Here is a 21,773-nt window from a genome sequence, read left to right as displayed (position 1 = left end):
ACAATGGGAGGAGTATAAGAGTTAAAGTTCTCAACAACAAAAAATTCACTGCTATCAAGTTAATACCAACTCAGAGCAAGCCTAGAGAACAGAATAGAGTTGCCCCTGTGGGTTTCTAGGCTATACATCTTCACGGGAGCAGAAAGCTTCATCTTTCTCCCTTGGTCTAGCTGGTTAGCAGCCCAACTCATAACCTACTCCACCACAAATGTAAATAGTATCATATACATCCTGCAATAACAGTAGTAAAACAATTTATGAGTGGATACATAGACACACAAACTGAATAAGAGTGGGAATTTGAATGGGACCGACCCATCAATTTGACAAATAATATTTCTACACATGCATTTTTATGTGCTGTAAAATATATCCACGTATAGGGTAGAGCATACAGAGGGCAAAGTTATAATAAAAATTTCATAGCCATAATCAAGCACCTAGAGAGAATGAGTTGCTAGGTCTGAGACTCAAGATATAATATAGCCCACAGTGACAATGTTCTACATGCTACTTTAATGAGTAGTGACTTGTGTCTTCAAAGCTTAGAAGCGGCCATTGAAGGTACAACTATTGGTCTCTCCTTCTGGAGCAAAGAGGAGTGAAGGGGGGAAAAAAGATCCAAGAAAACAATTAGCTCAAAGAAATAATGGACCAAATGAACCCAACCTTCAAGACTCTGAGACCAGAAGAATTAGGTGGTGCCCAGCTAGTACTGTTGATATTTCTAAAAGGTATTATCACAAGAGGAAGTCCTTGGGTAGAGTGGAAGAGAAATCTGGAACAAAACTCAAAATAATTTTTAAAAACTAGATTTACTGTTCTAATGGGGACAGGTGAAACCCCCAAACTCTATGGCCCATAGACACCAATCAGACACGGAACGGAACTCACTTTCCTGGTTCAGCTTGCAGCAAAACTGACTAACAGTTCTCTAAGGTGAACAGTAACACCAAGGAGATACAGATTCAGTAGAACAATCAACCATATGAGATCAAAAGGGCAGCATTTGCCCAAGGACAAAGCTAAGAAGGCAGGAAGGATAGGGGAAAACAGAGAAGGGAAACCAGTAACCACAGGGAGGAAGTGGCTAGAGTATTGTTACGTGGTAGACATGGCTATCAATGTCACAAAACAAAGTGTGCATAAATTGTTGAATATGGAAAAACCATTATGCTCTGTAGGCTTTCACCCAAATCACAATAAGAAGCTTTTTTATTTTAAAAAAAATCACAGTCTTGAAAGAAAACATCATTTTCAGAGCACAGGTTGAGAAACAGTAGCTTCACCTTAATATTTTTGTTTAATAACTCTATGGTTTTGTAAAAGAGAGATCTTTTTGAAGTAGATTTTTCCAATGCAATATGTCCTTTGATTTATTGATTGCTGCTTCCGTGGGTATTGATTATAGATCTAAGAAAAATGAAATTCTTAACAACTGAAAAAAATCATTCTTGGAAAACTATTGGACACTTCTAGTTGGTCCTATAGGATCTCTATGAACCAAAACGGACTCCACAAAACAGGTTTATTTGTTTTGTATGACTACATATATAGAATTTCTGATGAATTATGATTCAAAATATTCCCATAAAAATAAGATATAGTGTGTTTATAATTACATATGAAATATATTTCTAACTAGAGATCCATGACAATCAAAACTTTTGTTTACTCTCATACACATTGGCTTACTAGAATAATTTGCATAAACTAGTTTCTGGCTTCTTATATTTCAAATCTTGTTTCTTTCTCCCCTCAAATTCTATATATAGACCAGAACCTTGGGAAATAATCATCATTTTACAAACGCTGGTCCTGTACTTTTATATAGATGCCAGATGAGTTAGTACAACCAGAATACAAACCCACTTAGAAACAAGTCCTACACCAAGTCAAATTGCTAAACTCTACACGGACATGATGGAAAAGACAAATATATCCCACACAAGCCAAACGCAGGAGCCCTGGTCATGTAATAGATAACCTGTAAGGCTGCTAACTGCAAGGTCAGCCTTGCAAAACCACCACCAACTCTGCAGGAGAAAGATGAGGCGTTCTACTCTGGTGGAAACTTACGATCTTGAAAAGCCACAGAAGCAGCTCTACCCTGTCCTATACAGCTGCTGAGTTGGAATGCACTCCATAGAAGTGAGTTTGTTTTGATCTGGGTTTGTGTTTTGTTGAACCCAAACAAAAGCTATCTTCAATTTAAATTCTTATTAGCCAAATCCCAAATTCGAGGCATGCTACATTAGACACAAACTCTGTGCATTGCTGCTGTTCTCTGGTGCTGCCCAGTTGATTCTGCCTCATAGCCAGCCCATGCACAACATACCAAAACACTGCCCAGTCCGGTGGCACCCTCACAATTGTTGCTATGTTGGAGCCCACTGTTGGAGCCTCTGTGTCAATCCATCTCCTCAAGCGTCTTCTTTCTCGCTGTCCATTTAGTTTACGACACAGGATCTCCTTTTCTAGGGACTGTCCAGAGTCCATGAAACAACGCTTTGCCACCCTTGCTTCTAAGGCACATTCTGGCTGTGCTTCCTTTAAGACAGAACTGTTTGTTCTTCTAGCAACTCATTGTCCTTCCAATATTCTTTGTCAGCAGCACAATTTAAATGCATCTGTCCTTCCTCGGTCTTCCTTATTCAATGTTCAACTTTCCACATGCTCTGAAACTTGCTGTTGATCATAGAGTAGCTAAAGCACATGGAAGAAATTAAGTAAAAGAACTGAACTGAACATTTCAAAAGGCAGCTTGAGAACACAAAGTCAAGTATTATAATGAAATGTGTGAAGATCTGGAGTTAGAAAATCAAAAAGGAAGAACATGCTCAGCATATATCAAGTTGAAAGAACTAGAGAAAACTTTGAAACTGAAAGTGACAATATTGAAAGGTTCCACGGACAAAATATTAAGTGATGCAGGAAGAATCAAAATAAGACTGAAATAATACATAGTCACTATATCCAAAAAGAACATCCAGCCATTTCAAGAGGTAACATATGACAAAGAAATTGACATAGTTTATTGCGCCAACCTGGCCAATAAACACGTGGGGTTAATTGAAGGGCGGAGAGATAAATGGCTCGGTGAGCCTCTCGCCTTTCTAGTTCTCGGGTCTCTTGCTTTCTGATGGTCAGATCAGGGTGCAGCTGCCTTAGCCAGTTCCCTGCTTCAGCTAGCAAGACTCACTTCCTGCAAGACATCCCGGAGGAGAAGCCACATGGACCTACCCCGATGCAGCCCTGGGTGGAGACCCTGCCAGCGCTGAGATGCTTACACCTTCACTGACTCGACTTTCCTCCTGCAGTCGGTGTTATTGCGTCTATTTTGTGAGATGAAGGAGGACTTTGTGGATTGCTGTCTGACATATGGGCTAATGTTGGACTTGTGGGCTTGGGCAGCACTGGGTTGGGATGTTTTCTTGCTGTGCACTTACCCTTTATATGAAACTCTCTCTTATCCATATACGTTTCTGTGGATTTGTTTCTCTAATGTACCCAGACTAACACAGAGGTTCAAGCTGAAAGAAGTCCAAGCTGCTCTGAAGGCATTAGTGAAAAAACAGGGCTCCATGAGTTGACAGAACATCAATAGAAAGGTTTCCACAAGGTGATAAAGCCCCGGAAGTGCTCACTCGTCTATGCCAAGATATTTGGAAGACAGTTGCCAGGCCGACCGACTGGAACAGAGCTATACTGCTACAAACACAGAATTTCTGATAAATGGATAAGCGCTTGACTACTAGCAGAAAGTGTGGCTGTTCAAACCCACCCAGAAGTGGGTTTGAGACACAAGCCTGGCGGTCTGCTTCTGAGAAGCCGCAGTTGCTGATTACTGCCGCGCTGCAGTTCTCGGCACACCCGGAGACCCCGGAGTCAGAATCCACTGGTTGGCAACTAACGACCACCGCGGTCTTATACTACGTGCACAGGAAGCATAGATAAGAGCAGTCCGGGTTGGGGGAGAATATATGCTTTTTCCCAAGGACAGTTGAAATCGTGAATGTGTGTAACTTTCACAAAAACGTATGAACATGTGACATTGCCAGGGTTTGGGAAGGGGCTCAACAAGCCACGTTCAGAAGTTTCAACATCAGAAAATCTACTTAACGTCACAGAAAATCCGTTCCTAATCACCACATTTAGCAGTGGAGCTCCAAACTGAAGAGCAGGGCTGTGTCCCATTCATCTTTGTAAGTCCAGCACTTAACACTGTGGGTCCTAAAGTTGACCCTTAACAAATAGGTGCTAACTGAGTGAGTGGAAGTAGCTGAGAGGCCACAACATTTCACAGTGCCAGTCTATGTCATTTTTAAGGCCTTAAATCCTTTCCTGGTTTAGAATCAAAGCATGTTAGCATGAAGCAGACATTCTGAATTCTGTGAAAGGTGACTGACCAAGCATAAGTTTACAAAACACACACAGTACACAAAAAAATGTAATTATATATTTTAAAAGGGTGTCAAAAGAATCACAAATAGCAGACCCTCTTGCCAATAGAAAATACTACGGCCATCCAGCACAGAGAATTTTGTCGGTCTTGACCAAAGGTAATGGTACCCGAGGAAATCTCAAATTAGTTATAAATAAAATACGGTAGCTGTCTGAGTGTACTTTGGTCACATTTCAGTGTATTTATCTATTCCACGGATACATAGTGAGACAGTATACATTGTAGGCATGGTATGCTATGGTCTACAGATCCCACCCTGAGTTAAATTAGATAGAGAGTAGAAAGAACTATGGAAGAAACAGACATTAAATTATCATATATAAATGTCAGGACCTTAGAAAGTGAGACTAGTGCTCATGGAATAAGGCTCTGGGACAGCATAAATGAAGGGCTTCGTCCATCAGTAGTGTAAGGATGGCTTCCCTAAGAAAAAGACACCAGATGAAGAATGAAAATGGATTAACGGGTGGGAGAGGATCATTGTCAAAGAGCATCCCAGGCAGAGGAGCATCAAGGACGAAGTCGAAGTGATGAGAAGGGCCTGAAGATTGCCCAGTCCCCTTGCAAATGTCCCTCCATCCCCTACCCTTCCCTACACTCCACGAGGCTCACCTACCAACCAGGGTCCGGGGCCCTCTGCCTTCTGTTAGTGTTAGCCAATCATTTAGAGTATTTATCCCTCTGACTCTCTCACTGCCGGGCTTTAAGTTGGCAATAGCTGTGATCTTGTGTCTTCGAGCACAGGAGCTGCAGCTGTCTGAAGAACGATTACCTCCTCGTGCACCTACAGGGACCTCTATGGTTGATAACATCTTTCAGATGCTCCATCATTGTTGTTAGTTTTCCTTAACCTTGCTCATACCTTTGTAAGTAGTCTCTCAGACTCTCCTCAATTACGCAGTTTGAATGTGCCAGCTTGTTCCTGCTGTGAATGTTATACAATATGTATGAGAAGCAGACAGAAGATACTTGTAGTCTGAAATGAGGCAAGGGTAGCTTAGGATTTGCATACATGCCAGACTATCTAGGCTCTTCCAAACCATTTTGAAAATGTGGATGTTTATTCTAAGAGCAGCAGATAGACTTTGGAGAATTTTAAGTAAAAGGGCCATGATGGGTTCGCTATTCTGGTCAAAAGAGCACTAGACTGGGTTGAGGAATAATGGCAAGTGAAGAAATGGAAATAATAAAAATCATCATTGTTCGAAAAGGACTTCGGCTTGAAAGAAAGAAAATGTTAGCATAGTAGCTAAAGGGCAGATGTAGTATCAATGGCAAGTTCTATTAAAACTAAAAGAGTCTAACAACCCAGTAGTCTATAGCCTGGGTCACCAAGACTGGGTCCCCAAGGGCTGGATGGAAACTAGGTCAAAACTCTCCGATGAGGAACTCAGTACCAGGCGTATATTCTTCCACTCTTGAAAGCAGACATGTCTCCCCACCCTGCTTCTTGACTTGACTTTCCAGTTCCCCTTTATCACTCTGGTGATAGTTAAGGTTTTTTGTGCCAACTTGGCCGATAAACACATGTGGGGTTAATTGAAGGGCAGAGAGATAAATGTCTCAGTTAGCCTCGCCTTTCTAGTTCTCAGGTCTCTTGCTTTCTGATGGTCGGACCAGGGTGCAGCTGCCTTAGCCAGTTCCCTGCTCCAGCTGGCAAGGCTCACTTCCTGCAAGACATCCCCAAGAAGTCACATGGACCTACTCCAATGCAGCCCTGGGTGCTGGAGCAGCCATGTGGAGGCCCCTGCCAGCACTGAGATGCTTACACATTCAGATTTGACTTTCCTCCTGCAGTCGGCATCATTTGAGTGTGTTTTGTGAGATGGAGGAGGACTTTGTGGATTGGTGTCGGACATATGGGCTAATGTTGGACTTGTGGGCTTAGGCAGCACTGGGTTGGGATATTTTCTTGATGTGCACTTACCCTTAACATAAAACTCTCTCTTATACATATGAGTTTCTGTGTATTTGTTTCTTTAATGTACCCAGACTAACACAACTCTTGTAGAAGTGTCTGTTGCTTCAGGGTGAAGTAAGAACAATGTTGTGTGGCAGAAATTGGTTGGTCTTTTCTCTCTTTCCCCATCTTGAGAAACTAACACCAGCTGAGGTGAGGTCCCCACTGTGGGAGGAGTTTTTAAGATGTACAAATTAAGGGGTTCCCATAGGGTACATGGGCAGTAGACAGGCTCTCCACAGCTTTGTTAAGGCCACCAGATTAGAAGATTCCATGACCTGAAGCCTGCCTTCATTGTGGTATTTATCCTTATAGTAGTGGACTCATACAATATATGTCCTTTTATGATAGTCTAACTTCACTCAGCATAACGGTCCATCCATGTCTATGTTAGTCTGGGTAGACTAAACAAATTCATAGACACTCATTTGTCTATAAGAAAGAGCTTTATATACAAGACCAGATCAAGTCCATAAGTCTGGTATTAGCCCATATGTCCTATACTAATCGATAAAGTCCTCTTCAGAGTCATGGAACACATGCAATGATGTCGAATGCAGAAAGATCACAGGCCAGTGGGTGGGAAATCTTGTGGATCCAGTGGCATTGTAAGCATCTCAGAGCTGGCAGGGGTCTTCACGTGGTTTCTCCAGCTCAGGGCACTAGTGTAGTTCTATGTGTCTTGTCATCTGCAATGTCTCCCAGGGAATGAACCGCCTCCAAGGAGGAAGTACCAGATTTCCCAGAATCCTCAGGAGAAGGCCATGCCCGCACAGAGGCCTCATTGACTATGACCTGATTAACAGGCTAGACTCCACCCCTTCACTCTTAATCCTCAAATTGACAACAAATTACGTAACTACCACAATGCTATGAGGTATTTTGTGGTCTCATCCCTGTTTTTTATAAGGATGCATAATATTCCATTGTGTGTATGTACCAGAGTTTCTCTTTCTAATCTTTTACTGATGAGCATTTGAGCTATTTCTAGTTTCTTATTATTGTGAACAGTGCTACGATGAACATAGGAGAGCATACATCTGTTCGTATTCTGTCTCTTCTTTGGGATATATGGCCCTGCTTGACACTCCCCTAAATTAAAAGATCACTGAAGATACAGGTGCTGTAGCAAAGAGTGGTGAAGAAACCAGATAGCACCTGGTTATCAGAAAGAATAGCGTCTGGAGCCTTAAACTTTGTCTTCAAACAAGCGGCCATCTGAGTGAGGCATCAGCCAAGACCACACTGAAGAAGCACACTACTCTGTGTGATCCAAGAACTGTGAAGAATAAATTCCAAATCTGAAGCTGGGAATGGTATCAGAGCTTAAATTGTGGACTCCTGTTTTTCAGAATGCTATGGATGGCAGTGGAAGCATAAATTCCATTTGCAAGGTCCCCACATGGATTAAGCCTCCATTGAATTCCCTCTGATCAGAGTTCAGGGATGTAAATAGCCTTGCTATCAGACAGAGAACATTGTAAAGTCAATTATGGCACATGCAGTTAGGTTAAACTATAACAACTTAACATTTTAACTCCCTTTTGAGAGAGGAAGGTAACCTATTTTGTTTCTGTTTCTACCAGAAGTTACTGTCGCTGTTAGGTGCCAACGAGTCTGTCATGACTCACAGGGATTCATCACAGAATGAACCGAGCTGCCTGGTCCTGAATCTGCCTCACAAGAGTTGCCCAGTTGGAGCTCACTGTTGCAGCCACAGTGTCAATGCAGCTCACGGAGGGTCTTTCTCTTTTTCGCTGACCCTCTCCTCAGCCACCCATCATGTCTTCTCCAATGACCGGTCCCTCCTGGCGATGACCTGTCCAAAGTACACGAAGCGTAGCCTCAGTACCCGCAATTTGAAGGAGCATTCTGGCTGTACGTCTTCCAAGACAGATTCCTTCCTTCTAGCAGTCCATGGTACTTCCAATATTCTTGATCAACACCATCATTTAAATGCTTCCATTTTCCTCTGGTTCTCCTTGTTCACTGTCCCGCTTTCACTCGTCTATGAGGTGATGAAAACACCATGTCTTGGCTCAAGAGCAGTGTGGTCCTCACTCTGACATACTTGCTTTTAAAGATTTTTACGTAGGTCTTGTGCAGCAGTACACCAATCCAGTACACCATTGGCTGCTTCCACGCACTCCATTGATTATGGATCCAGTAAAACGAAACAGCTGACAACTTCAGCATGTTCTCTGTACTCTATAATGATGCTGCTGCTTGGTCCTGCTGTGAGATTCTTGTTTCCTTTCATGTTGAGGTGTGATCCATATGGAAGACTGCAGTCTTTGGTCTTCATCATTAAATGTTTTAACCTCACTTCACTTTAAGCAAGCAAGGTTGTGCCATCAGCATATCATAAGTTGGTTTTCTTGTTTGTTTGCTTGTTTGCTTTTATTTTTAATAATACTTTTATTGACATACCTTACTCATTCCAATATATCCATTCACATACAGTCCGGTTGTTCAATCCCGGTGGGTGTGGTTACACTCCTACAATCATCAATGCTGTCAACTCTCCTTTCCCCCTCTTTCCCGCCCCTTCTTCATGTACAAAAGTTAACCAGAAGTTAACAGCCAGCAATTGTTGAAATCAAGGCAACGTGTAACGAAATGTAAGTTTTCCAGCTGCATCCCCTCTGTACCTTCTTATAAGAAGCAGAGCAGAGGAATATGTCATAGGTCCATGAATCATCTAAATTTGTGCCTGGCAGGAAACCTCTAATAATTTATACATCCCTTCTGGCTGAAACTTGAAAGACTAATTATCAGTGATATCAACTAATACCTAGTAAGAATAATGAGTGAGGGTCTTAAAAATGAGGCCAAGGGAAGCCCCAAACTCAGCATGGCCACAAATAGACAAAAAGTTTGCCTGTGACATAAGCAGATGGTATTTAGAGCTTGATGTGGGTGAAAGGCAGTCTCTTTATTGAGTAAATTATTTAAATTTCACTTCGAGATCTATAATTTAATTCAAAATGTCACCTGTGCCTTTGCAGTATCACCTCTACCTTTTGAAAGTAGAAACATAAAGAAGTTTTTGAAAAAAAGGAAAGGCCATCTGGTCTACCCTAATTCCATTTATGGTTAATTATTATTAATATTAATAATTTTAAATAAAAGCACACAAACCTGGAGGCTCCTACCTCCGTTAGTAGACATTATACATCAAGCAAGTTTCACCAAGCCACAAAATGGAGCAAGTAATTAGCTAGTAAATCCCACTGAAAAAGTGTTTAATCAAAATAAAAATTAAGCTTCTGTAAAGCATGTAATGACCTTTTCCTGAAAGACCATATATTTCCTAGTCCCATTTTCATGCTGGATTCAAATTCCCATTGCCCTTTCGAGTCAAAGTCACCTTTGTACAGAGAAGACACAGATAGAAACATGGAAGTAAACAAATAGAGTGCTAAATTTGCCCAAAGAAACATCATCCATCCTTGAAATATGTGTACATGGTCATTTTTATTTTTATTAATCATTTTATTGGGGGCCTCTTACAAATCTTATAACAATCCATCATTCGACTATTTGAAACATACTTATACGATGTTGCCAGCAACATTTCCAAAACATTTTCTTTCCACTTGAGCCTTTCTTAAATCATAAATAATCTTATCAAATGCCTTCTTCAGAAGTACGCTCTGTTTTAATATGCCTGTTTAGGTTTATTTCCAAAATAAAACAAAATTTTTTTAGCATAGATAACCTTACAAGCCCTGGTGACACAATGGGTTACACATCGTGCTGCTAACCACAAGGTCAGCAGTTTGAAACCACCAGCTGCTCCTCTGAAGAGTGATAGTCTCAGAAACCCACAAGACAGTTCACTCTGTCCTGTAAGGTCGCTATGAATTGGGATCTACTTGATGGCTGTTGAGTTTGGGTTTAGTTTGGTCTGGTTTCCTTTGGTCTTGTAGATAACCTCAAACTGAAAATCAAAGCATTTTTGTGACTTGACTGAAATTATAGTACTAGTAATCAGAATTAAGAACAGTATACTTTTAGTTTGCTATTAGAGCTACACCACCAGCCATTCTCTATTTACTTTTAATCCATTGTATTCATGTTTTATGACTCCTATTCCATTAATAAGAGGTATTTTAAATTCCAAAATTCATCACACTATTATGTTGTTACAAGACAATTTAAAGCACAAAGTTAGGACAAGATAATTTCTTAAGTTTTAAAATGGAAATAATCATAATAATCCTATGGGGTAATACATGAAAAACCATATTAGAAGAACCATTCTGAAAGTTAAAAGCAAGCAAATAGTTGTTGTAAGGTTGGCTTGACAAAAATGACTGGTGTGTCACCAGACCTTTCTTCCAAGGCACCTCTGGGTGGGTTTGAACATTCGATCTTTTAATTAGCATCCATGTCTGCTAACAGTCTGGACTGTTAGTTTCATAAATAGTAATAATTGTCACTAACATATTTTATCTTTTTCTCCTTTCCCTTGGTCCAAATTTTTCCTATTTCTCTACCAGGTCAGGTGATTCTTTGTTACACTTAGATTTTGAACACCTTCCAACATCTCAGAGAATTCTTACTCCTCTGGTGTTTATTATCTATGTCTCATTACTCTTAGCAATACCCGCACAGCCTTTCTTTTAAAGTAAATTTTTCTCATTATTGACAGATTTCTTCAGCTTGCAAATAATCTCCAGTGGGCTTTTGCAACTATGTCCTCAGTGGACATTTGCACCGTATCACTACTATCAAACACCTGCCTTTTCATGCGTCCCGTGTGTGATGCGTGGCTTTTCCCATCTGCAGGTCCTACTGCACTTAGTAAGTGCCTTCTGAACTGGTTCTTCTCATAACTCAAAAGTCTACACACTTGAAATCAGGTGAAAATTCATCTCACATACGCAGCTTTTACGTCTTTCCGACAGCCGCACGGCCCCAGTCCATACACTTCTGGCACCTACTGCTTTCATGCTGCTTAAAATGGACAAGGTGCAGAATCCCTGGATCAAAAGGAGGCAGCCTGTAAGCCCAGTTCTGATTACAAGTGTCAGTTCTTTCTGAAATATTTCTGAGGACTGAGAGAACAAGCAGATTTATAGGGTACATACTTCACTGGTTTTTATTTTGGTGGTACGTGTAGATGAGAAAAGATTAAAAGCCCAAACAAATGTCTAAATCATTGTGCACACGCCTGCAGTGCACTTCCCAGCCATCGGCACCATGGACAGCGTCTACAAGGGAAACTAGTCTCCTGTTCCTCCCTGCAACTCAGGAAGGGAAAAATGATCCCAAAGAATTGGGAGGGACGTTCCAGGCTTTCAAAACTATATTTCATGTGAAAAAGCAAGTCAACTTGTAATGTGAGTTTTCTTTGAAGTTTTACCCAAAACTCCTAAACTTTCAGAAGATTAATTCAAAGTGTGATCTACACTCAAGATTTAAAGACCTGGACTGTTACTTCTTCCATAAATAAATGTCCAAAGGACAAATAACACAGTAATTAAAAGACAGGGTGCCATATTTCATTGTTCTGGGTTCAAATGACCAGCCTGAACATTTTATAATGGAAAGAAACCAGGCAAGTTATTTAAGATCTCCAGCCTGTCTAAGCATTATCGGTGAATCCAGGATTTTAACACCTTGCTGTTAGGTTTAAGTAGATCAACCAGTGTAAGCATGAGTAAGCTATTTGATAGCTATTATTATATAAAATATAAAATATCTTTTGAAAGGAAGATCATGGTTATTAACAAAAAAAATGGATTCCTATAGATCCAGCTGCTCTTCTACTGAGAAGTCACTTTTGGAGCAGAAAAGCCTTCCCAAACGTCTCAAATAACACCCAATAAGTAGTTGCAACTTTTTTCACCTGAAACCTAGTCTCCCTGCTTTATCTCTGTCTGGACCAATCCCATTCACCCATGCCACCCAATTTCTTTCCACTCTCTCTGCTTTCCAGTGAGCGATGCCCCTGCGCTTCTTTTTCTGTGCTACAATAATGGGACCATTGCTTATGTCTGCAGCCTCTGCTCCCATACAAAGGAACCCAACACTCAGTATGCCCCGGACAGCATTTATTTCAGGGGCGTTGGAGATGGTGTAATAATAAGGGTCAGATTGCACGTGTGATCAATTTTGGCCTTTTGCATGTCAATTCACATATCACACTTGGATGTTTTACTGATGATGGCAAATCCTATAGAAGGGTGTCATTTTGCTCTTATTTTCAGTGTCTTAGGGGTCAGCATCTTGCACACAGATATCCACTGGCATATATTCAAATGCAGAATTGCTAGCTTTATCATTTTAAATGATTTAAGCCAATGAAAGGACACTCTATTTGTTTGCTCAATAGTCTATTGAAATGGAGACGGTTAGCCGAGTGCCTCTGCCCTGAACGTCTCTTCCCCTCTCGTGCCAATTACAGAATATGAAAGGCACACTCCGCACAGCTTGCTCGGGATAATAAATCACTAAATTGGAAGCTTTGGATACCTTGCTGATTTTGATAAGAAAATTAATAGAATTAGCAGCTTATCTGCCCAACCAGGAGATTCACATTATGAAAAAGAAGTGAAGGGAAGAAAAGATGCAGAAAGAAAGAAATCTGTTTCTATGCCCAGGGCTGCTTGCCGTTCTTCCTGGCAACAGGCAGACACTTTGGACAGTTTCTTGTGGCCCCTTATGGTGATCAAGCTCGGTGGGAAACAAAGCAAGCCGCACTATCAATTATTGTCCGCTTGGTCTCTTCTCATGCAGAATTAAACCGGAGAAACCCAACATTGGAGCAGACATTTTAAAAGCTCCAATGGGCAAAGTCCAGCAGCATCCCTACTACTGAGGTTTTTAAAAAAGCTCTAAACAGCTTAGCAATTGAAAGGCAGTGAGACTGGGCTCATTTTCAAGAAGAGAATTTACTATCCTGGGTTTTCATGGAGAGGGGGTGTTGGAGCAATTTTGTTCTTTTTGTCCAGGGGACAATCACTGTTGACAATAAAGCTGCTGCTCTCCAAAGAGAATGAAAAGGCAAGAGTTGTTTGTTAAAGAAGACCCTCAGCAGCCTCCCCCCCTGTTCTTTTTTTCCCTTAAGTATATATATGAAAATCTATAATTATCTCTTTGAAGAACGTTTTCAACAGCTGGAAATGATAATGAGCCAATCACTGTGTGCTCCTTTTTTTCCCTCCAGCAGCTGCAAAGCTTCCCATTCAAAGCAATTAATTGATATTTGTAAAGTGCCTTGAAACTGGGAAGTAGAACCTCATAAGTGCTAAGTATTGTTATTACTGCTGCTGCATTAGGAATTCGGCACACGGGCTCCTCTTCAGACCAACCTCAGAGGAATGGCAGGAACTCCACACGTATGAGTTATTCACCTAAAACTCCACGCACCGCTCCACACACGTTTCCCCCACCCCCCAAAATAAAAGTTCAGATTAATGGAGTTTTTAAAAGCATCAGAGGTTAATTGCGAATGATAACTTCACTGAAAATTATAAACCTTCAAGGTTTGAGCAGAATGAAGCTTTAATTCTCTGTTACATTTATCTTTTTCACACATTGATAGCAATGTGTCAATCTGCACCACACTTTATTTGAGAACACACATCTCAAACAATATATGTGTGAGAGCCTGGTGCTTGTTTGTACAACATATCTAAGTAAAGGCTTTCATACATCATCAGAAAGACTTAGAATGCTTGGCATTGTGTTACGGGGCAGTCTCTGGGCAGTAAATCACTCTACCAAATCAAAAGACACTCTATAGTATTTCCATTTTTACTCCTTTTTTTGTAATATATAGAGATTGGGAAATGTTGGGACACTCGTTTCCATCCGACCTCATTGTCTTCATTCAATAAATCAATATACAGAACAATCTTAAGTTTTATACTGCCACATCTGCTGTCTACGTCACTGACAGCATTGGTCATAAGAAGGGATGGTACAGTGACAGTATAGGTCTCAAAGCACCAAGTAAAAGAGAATCTTTATAGAGATATCTCACCAAGATGGTTACCATTGAAATATTATTTCTTGGAGGCAGTAGCTCTAGGGATGGAGTCATAAACCTGATGGCATCCATTGCTGTTAAGAAGAGCTATGAGTAGCAAAATTCCTGTTCAAATCACAGAGCAAGCACATGGGTGGGTTTGCTTTTCCTTGTTCCTGTAAAGGGCTTGCTTGAAAGCCCCTTCGATGCTAAGAATTTAATTACTGGCCATTCAATGTCATTTCTTTATTTTGGAATGAAGAAAAGTACACAACCCAGTATTACTTAAACATACATTTAGAAACCAGAGATATATATTTATGAATCAAAATAATGGGACTAGTGAGCATGTATGCATACATAAAAATCCTGCAGGGAAAAAATTTACATAATTCTACATGCAGTCAATTTTGATGCTGCTGAAACAAAAATCGCAATCCATACAAAGTATTTAAAGCTGTCCTCAAGCTTTGTACTCTTTTTTTCAAAATAGGTGACTTCCATAAAAATTTTGAACAGTGAAAACTACAATTTCAAAAAGAGTTTCAATTGTCAATTTACTTTTAGCCAAAACACAACTACAAGCAGTTAAGTACATCTAATAAGTAATGTGTTTTTTAATTCAGAAGTTATTTTATGGTGCTGAAATTAGTTTTGAAAAACTGAAGCAAGGACTTGTGGGTTTTTTGGTTTTGTTTTTGATTTTTTGGTGGGGTGTTGTTGTGATCTTGGTTGTTTGGCAAACAAGAGCACAGTCAACAAATTCTCTGTAATAGTGAAGTAGCAAAAAGGTCAATGAATGGTCCTTTGCAACCATGCACAGAATAAGGTAGGAAAGAGAAATTACTTAAGGGCCCTACTGTAACTCTCAGAACAGGAAGCCAGTGCATAAATATTCACTGTAGGTGTTTTCACCTAACATCCCTTACTCTTGTGCCTCTACTGCAAAGAGGTGGTTGGATTTAAAATGCTCATGTTAAGCCATTTTGATAGCTTCCTCTTTCTACAGAGCCAAAGGAGAAGGAGAAGAATCATCTGGGCAGCGCTCCACTCAAGTAGGGTTAGTCCAAGACAATGAAAATCGATGCACAATCACTTACAAAAGGAGGCATTTGCAAGAAAAGACAGGAAACTCATTTTTATCGCGCAATTTATTTGGGGCCAGGCCAACTCATTTAATTCTCACAATATTGCCCCTGGGGTATACCAGTGCCCTCATTTTTCCAACAAGCAATTTGTGGTTAAGTGGATTAAGATCTTGGCTCCAAGAACACAGGAATCGTATTTCGATACGGGTGTACAACCATGTACCTTCAAAGTGCATGCCACTCCCATTCTGCTGTATAGTCTCCCGCCAAGATTCTGATTTGTGCCCAGGACCAGCCACCCCACCCCCCCCAAAAAATCACCATAAAAGTGCAGAGTTGTAGTTGCAGGGGCATACACATTATATTGCACCACATACTTCCCATGACTGAAGGAGCTTTGTTAGACATCAACAACTTAGCATTCACGCCTTTGTCGGAGTCTTTCCAACATAGACCAGAAGAGACTGGAATTTAGTGGAGATGATGAAATGATATGTTGACTGAAACAAATATTGTACCAACTAGACAAGGCAACCGTTCAAGTTAAATGCCTGCATAGTGACCCACTTGCAGAATGAGAGAACTCAGTGTGCTACTGTGGTTCAGACTACCCATGAATCCCACATGTGTGACCTTCTTGTAATTTCTTATCTTCTCTGTGAATTTGAATAATAATAGTATCTAGCCCAGATGTCAAATTTGTGGATTAAATAAAATAATCAATGTAAAGCCTGTGGCCAAGCATCAAGCATAAATGAGAGCTCAGTAAATGTGTACCATTATATACGTTACAGCTGTGCTACTGTGGTTAACACAGGGCAAACATTCTGTCATTATTCCTTTGAGAAAGGAACAATACTGAATTTCTTTTGACTAGGAAAGAATCAGCCAGTATCCAGCTGGATGGTGTCACTCAGGTGTCTAGCTAATCACATGATTCACTTTCCCAAACAGTATCAGATGAATTCAATCTCAAGGGTAAGGACACCTTTCAAGAAAACACATTTGTTCTGCACTAATAATAAAATTAGATTACACTTATTTCATATAAACAATAAGAAACTAATCTCTCATAAATCCATTTAATATATTACATTTAACCATGAATCAACTAATCGACCGGCAGGGCGCACACACACACACAAATGCCTAGTGAATACTATTCCTCAGCTCATAATTTACTGCTCGCCTTTGTCCATTTCCCATAAATGAACTCCAATCACACATGAAGTATGTTGAGGCTGTGCTCATAAATTTCAGTTGACCTATAATTTGTGATACCAAAAAGTCAATACCATAATACTAGATTCTTCTTCCTTTGTGAGTTCAAAAACTTTTGAAGTCCATGTCAAAAAGCAAAGCCAAGCAGCCCACACAGAGCCACTTGTTCTACAAAGGTGACACAATGTGCTCGTGCATTTGCACTGCTGTGTCTACCATGAAAAGACGGGGGGCATTTTACACATTGCTTCAAAAATCTCCTTTTAAAATAGAGCTAAGTGGGAACAAAGATGGAATAAGCCTATTAAATCCTCAGGAAATTGTGAAGGGTTTAATTTTGGATTGTGACTCTCAGCCCAGAAGCTCTTTGCCCATACAAATAATAATGCCGACCTGCAGTGCTGCGCTGTGATCAGGCCACATTGTGCTTTCTGTGCAGGACTTGTTGACCCGGGCAGGGCTCCTCTCACACATTAGAAATAAGTTTCCAACTAACGCTTTGCCTGCAGCATCACAGCTCGGGCTCGTTTAGACCCCTTTGTGTTCCTGAGAGAAGGAAACTTTGTTTTGAAAGTAGAAAATGAATTCAAGCACATAAATCATTCCTGTTGAAGTGTTAGTGACTCTCGGGAGGGTTGTACTAAGGATTCTACTGTCAAGCTTAGGATCAACAAATGTGTACACTATGACAGCTTATTTATAGTCACAGGCAGACACAAACTGATATTGTGGCACATATTTGCCATCACGACAAAACCTTATGACTCATACATATCTTAGCATACATTATTTTCCATAGTATTTCCACTATAGACAAGGAGAGAATAGAGTTTGGTGGTTGTTGTTGACATTAGGGGCCATTGGGTCAGATCGGCTCCATAGTGACCTTATGCCGAACAAAACACTGGACATTCCCGGGGCCATCCTTATCATTGTCCCTACAGCTGGCCCATTCTTGCAGCCATGGTGTCAGTCCATCTTCTTGAAAGCCTTCCTCTTTGTCTTTGGTCAAACAGAATGTCCTTCTCCAGGGACTGGTCTCTTCTGACAATATGTCCAAAGCATGTAATATTAGGTCTCACCATCCTTACCTCTGAGGAGCACTCTAGCCTTACTTCTTCCAATACAGAGTTGTTTGTTTGTCCTTTTAGCAGTCCACAGAACTTCCAATATTCTCCTCCAGCCCCACAGGTCAACTGCGTGGATGCTTCTTCAGTCTTCTTTATTCCATGTCCAACTTTCACATGCAGATGAGGCAGTTGGAAATACCATGGCTTGGGTCAGGCACACCTTAGTCCTCAGAGTAACATCTTTGCTTTTCAACACTGCAAAGAGGTCTTGTGCAGCAGATTTACCTAATGTAAGGAGTCTTTTGATCTCTTGAGTACTGCCTCCATGAGCACTGATGTTGATCCAAGCAAGACAAACCACTTAACTTCAATCTTTTCTCCATCTATCCCGATGTGAAAAGTGTGGTCTTCTTTTCATTGAGTTGTAATCCATAGTGAAGACTGCAATCTTTGATCTTCGTCACCAGGTGCTTCAACCCCTCCTCACTTTCAGCAAGCAAGATTGTGGCATCTGCATAGCACAGGTTGTTAAGAAGCCTTCCTCCAATTCTTATGTCACGTACTTCTTCATATAAACTAGCTTCTCTGATGATTTGCTCAGCATACAGATTGAATAAGTATGATGAGAGGATGCAACCCTGATGCACACCTTTCCTGATTTTAAACCATGCTGTATTCCCTTACAACTGCCTCTTGACCATGCACAAATTGCACATGAACACAAAGAAGTCTTCTGGAATTCCCATTCTTCTCAAGGTTATCCATAGTTTGTTGTGACCCACACAGTCAATGGTCAATAACATAGTCAATAAAACACAAGTAAGCATCTTTCTGGTATTCTTTGCTTTCAGTCAAGATCCATCTAACATCAGTAATGTTTCAAGTCCTCTTCTGAATGCAGCCTGAACCTCTGGCAGCTCCCTGTCAATGTACTGCTGCAACCATTGTCAGATGATATTCAGCAGAATTTTACTTACATGTGATATCAGTAATATTGTTCTCTAATTTGAGCATTCTGTTGGGTCACCTTTCATTGGAATGAGTGCAAATATGGATCTCTTCCATTCCAGTCAATTGGCCAAGTAGCTGTCTTCCAAATTTCCTGGCATAGACTAATAAGTGCTTCCAGTGCTTCATTAGCTTGTTGAAACATTTCAATTGGTATTCCATTAATCCCTGGAGTTTGGGGCTAATGCTTTCCAGTGCGGCTTGTACTTCTTCCTTCAGCAATATTGATTCTTGCTCATATGCTACCTCCTAAAATGGCAGAATGTCAACTAGCTCTTTTTGGTATAGTGACTGTGTATTCTTTTCACCTTCTTTTGCTGTTTCCTGCATCATTCAATATTTTGCTCATATAATCTTTTAATATTACAACTTGAGGCTCGAGTATTTTCTTGAATTCTTTCCGTTTAAGATATGCTGCCCATGTTCTTCCCTTTTGGTTTTTAATTCTAGGCCATTGCACATTTCTTTATAATATTTGGTTCTTTGTCTTTTCAAGTTGCCCTTTGAAATGTTCTATTCAGCTCTTTGACTTCATTTCTTCCTTTCTCCCACCACTTGTCAGTTTGTTGTGCTGTGATGGCTTGTGTGTTGCTGTAGTCCTGAAATGATTTTCTGGAAGCTAGGTCACTGGTATTTCAAATGCCAGCAGGGTCACCCAAAGTGGACAGGTTTCGGCGGAGCTTCCAGAGTGAAAACAATGCAGAAGGACACGACTGCCCATCAGGGAAGAAGCTGCTGAAAACCTCGTGCATGGCGTTTGGTAGTTAGAGATAAAAGATATGTGCAGACAAACTGAGATTGCTTCATCAAAAGGCTTGTGTAGGCTGAGATTGCATTAAGATGCTGGCAATGTGGAAAGGAAGTTCCAAAGAAAGGAGACTCTTTCCTTCACCTCCTTCACAATTTTGTCCAGGGAGCCCTGTTGCCTAAAGGAGTAGACATATCAGATTCCCATCACTCACAATGCCCCATTATTATAGAACACAAGGCAATATTTTGTGCGCGGCTGTTCCAGATGAATTGTAGCACATTAAAGCAATTGATACAATTGGGTATTGTTATAAGAAAATCATTTATTGGAAAAATTATTCCCCAAACAGGCCCATGTTTATTAGGAAACCATTCTATATGATAGCTGTATCTCAAGCCTAAGGAGAAGGGTACACATTCAGTAAATGGTGTTGGGTCTATGGGCAAAACCCTTGCAAAAACACAAATCAGACACCTAAAGAAAATGACTAATAGATTCAATTAATTGAAAAATTATATGTTTCTAGGATTAATAAATACTGTAGGAATATAAAAGCTAAATAGCAGGCTGAGTTGAGGGCAGGGCAAAGCATTGGGTGATTTGTAAAGTGGTTTATTTTGAGCACTAAATTGATGACCTGGCATCTAAACCCCCACCATATTCACAATAAAAAGTGTTTTTTTAATAGCATATTGAGGGAAAACAATAAATACGGGTAAAAACCTGGTAATAAGATTACTATAAGACAGTAATAATGTCTTCTATAGTTTAAAATATATATAGCATCAACACACAACAACAGGTAAGTCATGAGAGTAAGTGATGCAGATGACGATGAAATGACTCCAACTGCTTTTAGAGAATGGAAAAAAGTAAGAATACATGATATTTTTGTGATCCAAGTTTGCATTGCCATAGGAAGTTTAAGTATTAAAAGAATCAAAGGAGCATACACTAACATGCATCAAAATACTCATGGAAAAATGGAACTGAAAAATGATGGAATTTTCCACAAACTTTCTAAAGCACACTTATAGAGCTTCCAAGTTGGAGGTAGAATTTAATTGTAAAGAAAAAGGGGACATGGAGTACAGAAGAGGTGGGAGAAATATAAAGTGCACAGTATGATGATATTTTTCATCCAAGTATAGTAATAATTACATTAAGCATCAGTTAACTAAATTCTCTAATTAAAATACAATGATTATCAGACCTGACTTTAAAATCCAGTGAGACTAAACAAAAAAAAAGAAAGCACAACAGCCATATCATAATAAGAAAAAAATCACTACAAATCCCTTATTGATATTTTTGAAATAGAATAAAAGAAAGCTGTAAACAACTTTATGCTAATATATAAGAATATGTAGCCCAAAGTTATAAGTCTTTCTGGAATATACATATTTGCTGGAATGAAAGAAAAAAATAGATAGCAGAATAAGCTTATAAATATTAAAGAAATGGAATCTATAATCTGAGCGTTCACCTCTACATGCCCAACAAACCAAACAAAACCCCAGCTCCAGTAGTAAATCCTCCCAAACATTTAGAAATGAACTAATGCCAATTTTAGATAAATTCTATCAGACTAGAAAAACAAGGCACTCTTCTTTTTTTCTTTTCTTATTCTTTTAAATCATTTGGGGGGGCGGGGCTTGTACAACTCTTATCACATCCATTGTGTCAAGCACATTTGTACATATGTTGTTATTATCATTTTCAAAATATTTTCTTTCTACTTGCACCCTTGGTATCAGCTCATTTTTTTTCTTTCCCTCCCCACCCTCCCTCCCTCCCTCATGAACCCTTGATAATTTATTAAAAATTTTTTTCATGTCTTACACTGACCGATGTCTCTCTCCACCCACTTTTCTGTTATCCGTCCCCCTGGGGGAGCAGGTTTATATATAGATCATTGTGATTGGTTCCCCTTTCCCCCACCTACTCCCACCTTCCCTTTACCCTCCTGGTATCACTACTCTCATTATGGGTCCTGAGGGATTTATCTGCCTTGGATTCCCTATTTTTCCAGCTCTTATATGTATCCATATACATGCTCTGGTCTAGCCGGATTTGTAAGGTAGGATTGGGATCATGATAGTCGGAGGAGGAAGCATTAAAGAACTAGAGGGAAATTGTATGTTTCATTGGTGCTATACTATACTCTGACTGATTCGTCTCTTCCTTGTGACCCGTCTATAAGGGGATGTCCAATTGTCTACAGATGGG

The sequence above is a fragment of the Echinops telfairi genome, unplaced genomic scaffold, assembly GCF_000313985.2.
Source record: "Echinops telfairi isolate 266 unplaced genomic scaffold, ASM31398v2 ScPeMD7_12;HRSCAF=54, whole genome shotgun sequence".
Classification (NCBI taxonomy): Eukaryota; Metazoa; Chordata; class Mammalia; order Afrosoricida; family Tenrecidae; genus Echinops; species Echinops telfairi.
Note: the sequence above shows the minus strand (reverse complement) of the source record.